The sequence below is a fragment of the Triticum dicoccoides genome, chromosome 5B (assembly GCF_002162155.2).
Source record: "Triticum dicoccoides isolate Atlit2015 ecotype Zavitan chromosome 5B, WEW_v2.0, whole genome shotgun sequence".
In the NCBI taxonomy this organism is placed as follows: domain Eukaryota; kingdom Viridiplantae; phylum Streptophyta; class Magnoliopsida; order Poales; family Poaceae; genus Triticum; species Triticum dicoccoides.
The window spans coordinates 170,229,409-170,243,256 of record NC_041389.1 but is presented as its reverse complement, the minus strand read 5'-3'; positions in this window follow the sequence as shown (position 1 = coordinate 170,243,256).

The window sequence follows — 13,848 nt, the reverse complement described above, 5'->3', positions numbered from 1 at the left end:
TACCATATGAATCTTGATCACTAGCCTTCCCCAAGTTGCTTTCCACTCAAATCTTCTTTCCACCAAATCCAAATCCTGTGTGAGAGAGAGTTGAGTGTTGGGGAGACTATCATTTGAAGCACAAGAGCAAGGAGTTCATCATCAACACACCATTTGTTACTTCTTGGAGAGTGGTGTCTCCTAGATTGGCTAGGTGTCACTTGGGAGCCCCCGACAAGATTGTGGAGTTGAACCAAGGAGTTTGTAAGGGCAAGGAGATCGACTACTTCATGAAGATCTACCACTAGTGAGGCAAGTCCTTCGTTGGCGACGGCCATGGTGGGATAGACAAGGTTGCTTCTTCGTGGACCCTTCGTGGGTGGAGCCCTCTGTGGACTCGCGCAACCGTTACCCTTCGTGGGTTGAAGTCTCCATCAACGTGGATGTACGATAGCACCACCTATCAGAACCACGACAAAAAATCCATGTCTCCAATTGCGTTTGAATTCTCCAAACCCTTCCCTTTACATTCTTGCAAGTTGCATGCTTTACTTTCCGCTGCTCATATAATCTTTGCATGCTTGCTTGAATTGTGTTAAGATTGCTTGACTTGTGCTAAGATAGCTAAAATTTGCCAAAGACTAAAATTGGGAAAAGGATAAGTTTTTATTTGGTCAAGTAGTCTAATCACCCCCCCTCTACACATACTTTCGATCCTACAGGAACACTACTCTTTCTCGAGACTTTGGAGTGGGGGTGATCTGTCCCTCCGCCGGAAGCCTGTGCGTAATGTTTGCGGCCAGGTATCCGCCCGCCTGAAGCTTGGTAATGTTCTCCTCCGTAACGGAGGAGGCCATCCACTTGCTTCCTGCTCCGGACATGCTGCGAATGGTCCTACGGAGAAGGTGAGAATTTGGGCGCTGGGCTCGAGAGTACGAGAATAGATGAGCAAAGGAGGAGGAAGGCGTGGGTAAAAATGGGAGATCCTTGTCCCTTTATAGAGGTGGCGAAAACGGTGCACCTCCCCGCTTGCCTGATGAAATCGCTTATTTTCCAGGCGCCACGTTAATAGCACAGTTGGGTTACCCGTACCCATATTAATGAGGATCCCGTGATAAGGGGACATGATCTCTGCTTCGACAATACGTGCCGAGGAAACCACCTCGCAACATGTGCGGTGGCTGGTTGTGGGAAAACGGTTCGAATAATGACTCGACCATGGTGTGATGTCAGGTTATCTAAAGTTGTCAGCAGATTATATTTGTGGAATATTGTTCTCTCTACGATGGTATGTGAAAATTGTCTTACAGAGCCGGACACGATTTAAGTGTTTGAGATTTACTTTGGAGTATTCGGAGATGGAACCCGCCTTGCAATGCCGAAGACAATCTGTGCGCCGGACTCATTGTCATTGAAGCCTGGTTCAGGGGCTACCGGGGGAGTCCTGGATTAGGGGGTATCCGGACAGCCGGACTATATACTTTGGCCGGACTATTGGACTATGAAGATACAAGACTCAAGACTTTGTCCCATGTCCGGATGGGACTCTCCTTTGCGTGGAAGACAAGCTTGGCAATTCGGATGTTAGATCTACTTCTTTGTAGCCGACTTTGTGTAACCCTAGCCCCCTCCCGTGTCTATATAAACAGGAGGGTTTAGTCCCTAGGACAAGAACAATCAGAATCATAGGCTAGCGCCTAGGGTTTAGCCTCTACGATCTCGTGGTAGATCAACTCTTGTAATACTCATATCATCAAGATCAATCAAGCAGGAAGTAGGGTATTACCTCCATCGAGAGGGCCCGAACCTGGGTAAAACATCGTGTCCCCTGCCTCCTGTTACCATTAGCCTTAGACGCACAGTTCGGGACCCCCTACCCGAGATCCGCCGGTTTTGACACCGACAATGCCCACGCCTGCTCCCTCTCCCACACGCGTGGTGGCTCGCAGGACGAGGAGAAATCTTTACTACTCCCTCCGTTAGACGTATATACTCCCCGTCCCTACCTTGGTTAGAGAGATTATCATATTTTTTTTGAAATATATGTCTTTTAGCAGATTTCAATATGAACTACTAGTACATACTCCAAATGCTGATGTATATAGACGTATTTTAGAGTGTAGATTAACTCATTTTGCTCTGTATGCATTCCATATTGAAACGAATCAACCCTCGCCTACGTGGTGGACGTGCAGCAATTCATTCTGTCTCAGATAGACAGAATCATATACTGTAGTACCATCATTGCTCGACTTCCCGAAGAGACAAATAGCCAAGCGCAAGGTTATAATATTTTGAGATGCCAAGCGCAAGGTTTATAGGAGAAAGAGTAGTAGTAGTACTAGTAGTACGTACTGTATGAGTAAGAAGCAACATGAATGTACGTTTTGCGTGACAGTCTTTTCTTACATACATTCTAGACCTAGTGGACCTCATTGTTGCAATGGGAGTATCTTAGATGGCACGATTTAGAGTGGTGGGCATCGAGAATAATATTCGGAGCCTCTTAGCCTTAAACCCCATGAAGAAGTCCCATCAAAAGGAATAGCCATCATCTACACGTGCTCCTATGCAGGGGTGTACGAATATTCGAATAGATAATGTTAACCCTGCAGGGGTGTACTTCTTCACACACACTCCCACCACTTATCGCCGTTTACACGACATGTACTCGGAAACCTTCATGTGGAAACCCAGCGAGGGTGTCTGATAGAGGCGGGGTGTCCCGATCTTTCGATGAGATGATAACTATCGATTTGGTGGAGACGACTTTGACAATCCGACTACAAACGTGCAACGACGTTGTGCCTTAGCAATCGCTAAACCAACTCCGAGAGGTTATTGACCACGCCGGAGCACAATCAACCTGACCACAAAGGTCTATTTCTGCAAGCAATCGAAGAACAAGCAAGAATATGATAAAAGCAATCTGAATATTGCGAGTATATATGAAGTATTGATAAAGGTGGGGATCCGTAAGCGGTCTTGGTCTGGTCGTTGGACACAAATGAAGTACACGAAGTTGCAATGGATAACTTTTAACTAAACAAATCCCAAGGAAAAAGCTACTAGATGGATCTACTTATGTAGGAGCAAGGGGTGGCGGCCAAGGAGGTGGGAGAACGTCCCAAGGCAGCCTAAAACCAACCCTAGGTCGTACAAGGCTCATGGGCCCAAGTGGAGGTGACATAACACCTTTGGACTTGTAGTTTGACTCGGATTCTGCCGCAGCATCAGATTGTTTCGTCCATAACTCAACGCTCCGGACGAATTTTAAGGTGAATCCAATTGGTTTGGAAAGAGCACGAAATCTCGGAGTCCGTATGAAAAAGTTGTTGACGTTTTGAGTCAGGTATGTCTGTGCAGTCCGAATCTGAGTCCAGAACGTGAGAGACTTGGACTCTATCTTCTCTTGGGCCAAAAGTGACGTGAGAGAACTTTTTGAACAGCAAATAAACATCTCTTTCTTCCTTATCTTCATATGTGGATTGTACAAATGTCCCATACACCTGCAATTAGACAAAACACAAAAGTGTGTGAAGTATTTTTGTTCTGGATAACATAAATAGATTATTGAATAGTTTGCACTAGAAATCACCTGACAAATATGCATGTATGCAATATTTTTGGTCATATCCAAGGTACTCATGTCCTCATCATCCTCCCCCTTTTGAAAACAAAGCCATCCTCGGCGTTGCTTAATCTGAAATGTGGCTAACAAAAGAGACAATGTGTACATGTTGTATATGAATATGTCATCCATTTTTACTTCTCCTTGTTTTTGCACATATGACACATGTATGCATGGGTAACTTTCATAGTTCATAAAATATAAAGCCATAATATTGTCACAAGAAGTAGAAGGCATGAAGATATTGCAACCCAGTTTGCACATATAAGTGAAGCTCTTATTTATTTCAAAAGATTGACAATGTTCATCATTAAACCTTCCCAACATTGGTGAATAAACCTTACTTGCATCAAATTTACATGCTACAACATGCTTAAATAAGCAAACATGCAATAAGTCATTCGACACAGAATCGTCACCAAGATTAGAGGTCATATCAAAATGATTAAACATTGATTCTTTTGCATTAATAGTTAATTCAATGGGTGCACTCAAAATTGTTGGTATTTCAGTTGTTTGATCACATGACGCATTCATGACAGTATCAAGATTCTCTAAAATAGGTGTTGTGCTCAAATCACCAGGTAACTCAACACATGATGCATTCAAGTTAACTAGGGATGCATCATTCTCATGTGAAGTTATATCATTAATACCTTTGTTGTTACCTTGTCGCAAAGACGTACCTGATGTAGGTACAGACGTAGACAATGCACCATACTCTTGAGATGATGTCGCACTCACAATCCAAGGTGGGGCTGCTCTAGTAGGTGCAACGGTGGAGGAACCAACCGGCGGTGGTGAGCATGAACTGGAATAGTAGTTGTTGTAGTCACCCAATGCATCCTCCTGTAACTGTCTCTCAAAGGTACAAGCACGAACATACATACCAGTAATGCAACGAGGAATATACTAAAATCTTGCCTGAATATCATGGTTCAAACCACCAAAAAATCTATTCATTGTATCATCCTCAGATTCTTCTATGTCACAATGATGCATATAAGATTTGAACTCTTGGTAGTAAGCATGAACAGTGTTGTTGCCTTGTTTAAATTGTTCAAATTTGTGAAGCAATTCACGACGATAGTAAGGAGGGAAAAATTGTTGTCTCATTACATCTTTCAAATGTTTCCAAGTTGTGGGTTGGTTATCAATGTTTTTCTTACAATGCACACTCCACCAAACAGAAGCAAAACCAGTAAATGCTCTAGTGGCAGCTCGTACTCTCTCAAGTTCAGAAAAGTCATGGTGACGAAAAACTTGTTCTACTTCAAGCTCCCAAGCTAGATAAATAGCAGGATTAAATCTACCCTCAAATGATGGTAAAGAGGTAACCTGACCATGTGCTTGTGTGTGTTGTCCCAACTCTCGTGATGGTGAAGATGTGTCCATTGTCCAAGAACTTCTATCTCCGGAACTTGTCATGATTAGTAGAAACAAGAAAGAAAATTCAAGAATAATGTTCCTATGAACTACTAGGATGTGGTTGTGTGCTCACAGTAAAGCAAATATCAATATTTTACAAGTTCTTACCATGCGGCAGGTGGTGATAGGCAACCAGCGGTGTCAAGTAACTCTGAAGATTGTGTAAAACGATTGCCAGGGAAACGTACGTATACACGGTGTAGAAATATGTGGATCTGAGTTGGCTATATATGGTAGCAAATTTTTTAGCAATAATCAATTCAAAGATGCAATGTTGAATAAACGCTCAACGACGGTACTGTGCTGGTCCTAGGCTAGACCGGACTAGAGATGCGAGCCTAGAACACTAATGAGGTCACGGCGTAGCACAACTAGCATCAATGAAAGATACTAAGTAGCTCTTGACAGCAAGATATAAGTGAAGATCACAAGGCAGTGAAGATAATGATGAAAGACAACTGCCAAGCAGGATATACAACAACTCTCTCTCCAACTTTCCTCTTGAAAAGTTTGAGCCAATTTTCTGATAAATTCTTTCAAACAATGCTACTAACTCAAGCTTTCCAATGCAAAAAGAATAACTCAATTCCGAGTTGATATGAGGAGTCAAAGAATTCTAAAACTGGCCTGAAAAATTGGAACAAGCTGTGTTCATGAACTTCGGAGGGCAAAAAGACCTATTTAGAAGCCGTTTTGAGGTGTCAAATATTGAACTATTTTCTGCAACTATTTAGATGCAGCTCGTCTCTAGCTTCAATTTAAGTACTCACGGAGCCAAAACGGACTTCATATGAGGAAGATACACCTGTTTTACTGAACAGTGCGCAAAACGGATTCCAATCCGAATTCAGGTACGAGATTGATTCTAGATAGATCCATTTTTTTCTTCTCTTTTTTTTTCTAACGATTTTTTCTTTTTCTTCTCTCTCTTTTTCTTTTTTTCTCTTTTTTTTTCTCTATCTTCTTTTTCTCCCTCTTTCCAAGACAAACTAGATAAGATGCAGATTGGATCAGGCGAAGAGGTGAGTGACCTCAACTATGATTATGACAATGAACAGTGGGTAGCACGTGGTGGAAATTAATGGATATGATGGTGGACAGCGGAAGGGATAATGATGCAGCGGCGGCGTGACTAATGTGAACAGAACTCGAAACTCTAAAGGAACTAGACACTAAGACCAGCAACTAACACGATGATGCAACCGATAATTCAACTATGCAAGCAATGAATAGAAAATTGCAAAGGTTCAGACTGGCTTCGATAAAGGATGAGTAGATCTAACTTTTTTGTGTGGCTTTTTCTTGGACAATAGGTAAGAAAATAAATCTAATCTAGAAAAACTGGAAATTCTCACCGAGCAACCTGAAAACTGATACCACTTGATAGAGGCGGGGTGTCCCGATCTTTCTATGAGATGATAACTATCGATTTGGTGGAGACGACTTTGACGATCCAACTACAAACGTGCAACGATGTTGCGCCTTAGCAATCGCTAAACCAACTCCGAGAGGTTATTGACCACGCCGGAGCACAATCAACCTGACCACGAAGGTCTATTTCTGCAAGCAATCGAAGAACAAGCAAGAATATGATAAAAGCAATCTGAATATTGCGAGTATATATGAAGTATTGATAAAGGTGGGGATCCGTAAGCGGTCTTGGTCTGGTCGTTGGACACAAACGAAGTACACGAAGTTGCAATGGCTAAGTTTTAACTAAACAAATCCCAAGGAAAAAGCTACTAGATGGATCTACTTATATAGGAGCAAGGGGTGGAGGCCAAGGAGGTGGGAGAACGTCCCAAGGCAGCCTAACACCAACCCTAGGTCGTACAAGGCTCATGGGCCCAAGTGGAGGTGACGTAACACCTTTGGACTTGTAGTTTGACTCAGATTCTGCTGCAGCATCAGATTGTTTCGTCCATAACTCAACACTCCGGACGAATTTTAAGGCGAATCCAATTGGTTTGGAAAGAGCACGAAATCTACTTTCTAACAAAAAAATAATCACCCAATTCGGAGTCCGTATGAAAAAGTTGTTGACGTTTTGAGTCAGGTATCTATGTGCAGTCCGAATCTGAGTCCAGAACGTGAGAGACTTGGACTCTATCTTCTCTTGGGCCAAAAGTGACGTGAGAGAACTTTTTGAATAGCAAATAAACATCTCTTTCTTCCTTATCTTCATATGTGGATTGTACAAATGTCCCATACACCTGCAATTAGACAAAACACAAAAGTGTGTGAAGTATTTTTGTTCTGGATAACATAAATAGATTATTGAATAGTTTGCACTAGAAATCACCTGAGAAATATGCATGTATGCAATATTTTTGGTCATATCCAAGGTACTCATGTCCTCATCAGTGTCGGCCATGACCTGACTAACCACACAAGTCTCCTGTCCAGGTTTATCGCCTATTAGGGTTCCATCCGCAAGGAGATCCGGCCGGGGTGTCGCTCACGGCCCCAAACAATGTGTGCAGGGTTCCCAAGCCCACCTCGACGGGTGGATCTACGCTTGGTACACCGTGCCACGGTGCCTAGTCTGTCCCAAGCCCACCTGTACTGGGTGCCACTTGGTAGACTACTAACACTACCTACAAACACCAGAAACTAGTTGCAACTCCTGGATAGAGATCGAGTTGATTAATAAGTCGAGAGAGCTTGGAGTGCCTGGAGCCCAATGTGTGGTAGTAATCGTTCATGGATCACAAACACGGAACTCAGTTTCTGAGGATGGCTTTAATGAGACAACCCACCATGTACTCCTACATGGCCTCTCACCGCTAGCTTTACCAAATCGTGTTCACACACTTAGCTCACACACAGTACGACATGTTCATCACCATTCCAATTCATCGCTGATGAATCAGACCTGACTCAAATCTAAGAAGTAGCAGGCATAACAAACGAGCACGAATGAGTAGGCACAACAGGGCTTAAACAACTCCTACTCATGCTAGTGGGTTTCATCTATTTACTGTGGCAATGACAGGTCATGCAGAGGAAAAGGGGTTCAACTACCGCAGCATGTAACAGTTGAATCGTTGTTGTCCTAATGCAGTAAAAGAGAGCAAGAGCGAGAGAGTGGGATTATATCGGAATGAACAAGGGGGTTTTGCTTGATTGGCACTTCTGAAGAAAGTATAGTTCTTCATCGGTGTCATCGAACTCATCGTCGGAACCACGTCTATCGAGAGGGGACAAACACCGGACAGTCGATGATTTGATTTTTCTTGGTTAGGAACCATGTCCAGAATTGTCTGGCCGATTCTTCTGGCTACTGAATTATGTGGCTTAGGTCATCGGCGTCTGGTGGTCGCACATTGGTGCCCTGGAAGTTGTCGAGGAATGCGGCTTCCAGATCTTCCCAACAACCAATTGACTTCGCTGGCAAGCTATTAAGCCAATGCCGAGCTGGTCCTTTAAGCTTGAGTGGGAGGTATTTGATGGCGTGTAGATCATCACCGCGGGCCATGTGGATATGGAGGGGATAGTCCTCGATCCAGACCGCAGGATCTGTTGTGCTGTCGTATGATTCAATGTTTACGGGTTTGAAACCCTCAGGGATTTGATGATCCATCACTTTGTCTGTGAAGCATAGTGGGTGTGCGGCGCCTCTGTATTGGGCTATATCAAGATGCAGCTCAAATGAGCTTTGTCTACTGTGTTTGGCCCGGCCGGAATTGCCATATCCGGCGTGATGGTTATCATCACGTATCGTGGGGTGCCCACGTGATCCATAGATCGATCTTGTTTGCCTTGCCTTGTCCTCCAGTATATCCCGCAGGTCTGGCGCATTCTCCCGCGTCTTGGTATTTTTCGAGCGGCGCCGGAGTGCGGCTTGAGTGGAGGGCCGAGATGCCTCTCTGTCGCGGCCACGAGGTGGGCGGTCAGCCGTATTATGCGCTGGTGATGTAGGTTTAGGTGCTTCCTCCTCTAATCGGGGTAGCAGCCTGCGTTTTGGGTAGCTCTTGGAGGGGCGTTCGAGTTCATACTCTTCGGCCGCAAGGACTTCAGTCCATCTGCCAGCTAGCAAGTCTTGGTCAGCTCTAAGTTGTTGCTGCTTTTTCTTGAGGCTGTTTGCCGTGGCCATAAGCCTGCGTTTGAAACGCTCTTGTTCGACGGGATCCTCAGGCATGAAAAATTCACCATCGTCGAGGCTTGCCTCGTCTTCGGAGGGAGGCATGCAATTATCGTCCTCTACCTCTCTGCCTGCCGCTCTCTCATGAGGGCTGGCTTCTCCATTCTCCCGCACTGAATCCTGCTGGAGGGAGTTGTCTTCGGCACTGTCCGGGGTGTTATTGTCTCCCGTGCCGGAATCATCGTTTTTGGCGGGATTTAGAGCGGCGCCGCTGACGTCGGCGCTTAGGCTGTTTCTTGGAGGGGTCATCCTCCGTTGTTCCATCGCCATTCCCATCTTTTGGGATATCCACCATGTAAATGTCGTATGACGAGGTGGCCTTCCAGTGCCCTGTAGGCGCTGGTTCTTGGTCGTCTCCTGCATCGTCGTCCATAACTTCGATGTCTTCGTAGTCAAAGTCGAGCATGTCGGTTAGATCATCGACAGTGGCTACTAAGTGGGTGGTGGGTGGGTTTTGAATTTCTTCGTCGTCCGCATCCCAACCTTCCTGACCATAATCCGGCCAGGGCTCTCCTGATAAAGAGAGAGACTTTAGTGAATTCAGGATGTCGCCAAAGGGCGAGTGCTGAAAGATGTCCGTGGCGGTGAACTCCATAACCGGCGCCCAGTCGAATTCGATTGGCAGGGGCGCGGGGGGTTCGGAGTCCGGAGAGGAGTCCGACACCTTGGAGTCACGAGCTTCGCAAAGGACAGGGTTGGTGTTCGGCTCCATCGCCATAGAGATCGCAGCCCCCGAGGCGGTGTCCAGCCATCCGTCCTCGATCTCCGCAGTCGGCTCCGAGCTAAGGGTCGGAGTGGACAGCATATTCTCTCGGAGCGGACAACATGAATGTATGTTTTGCGTGACAGTCTTTTCTTACATACATTCTAGACCTAGTGGACCTCATTGTTGCAATGGGAGTATCATAGATGGCACGATTTAGAGTGGTGGGCATCGAGAATAATATTCGGAGCCGCTTAGCCTTAAACCCCATGAAGAAGTCCCATCGAAAGGAATAGCCATCATGTACATGTGCTCCTATGCAAAATGAGTAAATGAGACAAAAGGAGAAAGAGACAAAGGAAAAAAAAACTAGTCTTAGAGCCAGCCCTATTGTGTCATCCTTCTGGGAACCAGGGTGCCCGGACTTGCCCGCCTGCGGCCCACGGTGTGGCTCCTTCGACGGCATAGTATGACCCACCTCCAAGGCTATCAAGACAAGACCCTCGCGAGGGGCCAAGCCTCGATAGGCGGATGACACCAAGACCTCCCAAGGGAGAGGCCTCCCAAGGCTACCTCCCGAGGAGCGGAGATTTCTATGTAGGTACCCAACCTCATGAGGTTGCGACGATGCAATCCATGACGACCTAGGCCAGGCGGGTGCCAATGGGCATAGAGGAGACAGGTTCCTCTTTGGTGCTAAGGAGGCAAGCGTGGGGTCCGGCTCGGACGACTGATAGTTTAACCTCTTTGATTTGAGCCGGCACCGTTTAAAGGTGATCCAACACAGTCTTGATTTGAGTTGGAGGTTTTGCAATGTTCCAGTGTACAACTGCTTAGTCAATGAGTAAACCGCCTTTAATTTGAGCAGTATATTCTGACCAAGGCTTGTGCTTCTGGGGCCTATTTAATTTTTTACAAGAGTCTCCAGGCGGGTTACAGATTATGTATTATGAATCTCCAGGTGGATTAGAGACATGTTAAAACAAATGATGAGGTGCAAGTTTTCAACTTACCAAAGATGGTGGTTGTCATGTGGGATATCTGCTGCTCATTATCAGCCTAAGTTCATCTGTCACCAGCTTAAGTTGATTTTCAGCCTCTGCAACTCATTTTAACAGCGCAACCTTATCAGATTCCTAGGCGGTTCTTTTAGCATCAAAACCCGCCTTGACCTTTTCAATTTCTTCCAATGAAGATTTCAGCTTTGACTCGGCCTTGGAAGTTTCAGCTTGTTGTAGCTCAATATTCTTCTTGAAGTCGCCAAGCTGCAACACTTTGACATTCAACTCCTCCTGCAATAAAATATTGAAGCAATGGTTACCACACAAGGAGCAACTTTTAGTAATACAATTACATTAAGTCCCAAGCACATTGCAAGCAATATACTTGGCACTTGGGGGCTAATGTAGGTGATTTCAATTTCTGTTAAGACCCATCTCATCTTGTTAAGAGTTAATCCGGCCCTTGGGGGATACATATCTGATTATGTTAAAGTCATTAAGACCCGCTAATCTTGTCAAGTGTTAAGCCAGCCCTTGGGGGCTACATATTTGATTCTGTCAGGGTTGTGAAGACCCGGCTCATCATATCAGTTTAAGCCGACCCTTGGGGGCTACATATTTGATTCTGTGAAGGTTATGATGACCTGGTTGATCTTATCAGTTTAAGCCGGCCCTTGGGGGCTACACTTCAGAAATTTCACAAGTCTAAAGCATGGCGAGCATTTTTCCTATCCTTCAGACTTGGGGGCTAATATGGACATATGTATATGCACAAGGCTAAATAGTGGTTGGATATATTAATACCTCATACTTTTGCTTCATCAACTCAACTAGCCCAGCCTCCATATCCTGGCGTCTCTTCCTTTGCTGAATGCTTGGCTAGGACTCTAGAGGCCTCAGGTGGCTAAAAGCTAACACGGTAACAGTGATGTCATCAACGTTAGTAGCAGGGCTCTTGTTAGTGGACTTGGCAGGATTGGGTGGCTTAGGACTTGGCCGGTCTTGATGGGCAGCTGGGTTGATCTCAGTATGCATCGCCTCAGAGATGGCGGTATCAGCTTGCGGTGGCAGGTCATTGGCAAGGTCTTCGGGATTTTGAATTGAAGCCTTAGGGGCTTTTGGCACCTGCCTCTCTGGCTTAGCATTTTTGGGATCCTTGGAAGAGCCGCCCCCTTTTTGGTTTTTACCCGCTTTGGCTACACCTCTGCAACAAGAATACAAGATTCCATAGGTATGTTCTTACAAGATCATTTATGAACAAGTGAAAGCACTTACCCATGGTCCATCTTGAAGAAAGGCATTTGTGTTCCGGTTGAGTCGCCAGAAGAAGGTAGCGACCCCTGGTAGTCAGAGTCAGAGGAATTAAGAGGTGTATTATAAGACCAGCTTTGGGGAAAAGAAAGGTTGGTGGTGTGGTACCTTGGTTCGGCGCTTACGGGCAGAGGGCTCATTACTTAAGCCGACAAGTAATTTGCCTGAGCTGCCGCTCCTGGTCTGTCATCTTGAATCAAGTTGAGCCTTCTTCAAAATAAAGTGTGGATCTAAGTGAGCATCCGGGTGAGAAAACTTTACTTTCTGGACAACCCGCCGCACTTTCTTTGAAGAGGTAGAGTCTGAACCTGATGAAACGGAAATAACCTCAGTATCGTCTACCTGACTTGTAGCATCCCCTTCCTATGAGGAAAGGGTGTTAGCTAGTTCAATAAAGAGTTGATCAAGCAAGTCAAGTTCTACCTCTGATTGGTTCTCAACGTCTGTTGACTCATCGATAATAGCCGACTCACTAATAGTGACAGTCTTGTTACTCTTCACCTTCTTATTGGCCCGAGCCTTGGCCACAGCAGTCTTTGTTTTTTTGGTCCATAAGGCGGAGCCAGCCTGAATGAGTACATAAAAGATTAAGCAAGGCATAATGAAGAAGTTAAACCGTATTGAACCAGAAAAATATAAACACTTACAGGTGGAGCTGGATTTTGTTTAAAGAATGGCGGCATGCCAACTTTATTGTAGTTCTCCTGAGACTCTCCAAGCAGGGTTCTTACAGTTTTAAAGACTTCTTCAGCTATAAAGTTGTCTTCAGTATACCATCGGGATCATTTGGCTCGCTAGAGTACTCACACATTAAGCCGGGATGGCAGCTTAAGGGAAGTATTTTCCAAGAGACCCAACATCGGGTCAAGTCAACTCCAATTAACCCATGAGCCAATAAAGCTGTAGTCTTGGAGAGGATTGGGAAGGCCTCTGCATGTTCTTCTGGGATAATTTTGCTCAGTGGATCAAGATCCGTTGGAAGATGTTCAGCTCTAAAGCCAGGCAAAGGGTTTTCCGTTGCTGGAGCAGTGTTTTTGCAGTGAAACTAGGTGGTCACCCAGCCCTTGGGGTGACTTGGTAAGACGGTGGAGGGAAAGCTATTGTCTCTCCGTCTTTGAATAGAGATTCCACCTAATTCTTGACTTGGGCCATTTTGACATTCAGTCTGGTGGTTTATATAAAAGAACTCTTTGAAGAGGGGAACAATAGGTGCAGTTTGCAGGTAAACTTCACAGAAGATTTGATAGTGGCAAATGTTGGATACAGAGTTCGGGCCTATATCTTGAGGGTGCAAGTTGAAGTAGTGGAGGAGGTCCCGAAAGAATTTAGACCTAGGTGGAGTAAAACCTCTGAGTATGTGATCAGTAAGACTACAGTTTCATCTTCTGCGGGAGTAGGGATTGTTTCTCTATTGCTAAGTCGCCATCCAATCTCCTGCTGAGTCGCTAATAGGCCTTGGCCTACGTAATCATTGAGGATTTCTTTGATTACCAAAGAACGTTCTCAGTTGACGATAGTCATTTTTGGCGGCTTAAAAGTTACGACCTGGAGGTAAAGTATGATGGGTTAATACTATGGTGATAAGTTGTTTAATGGTTACAAATAACAATTCAGTAGCTTCAAACCAACTATGGATATAAGATTAATCATT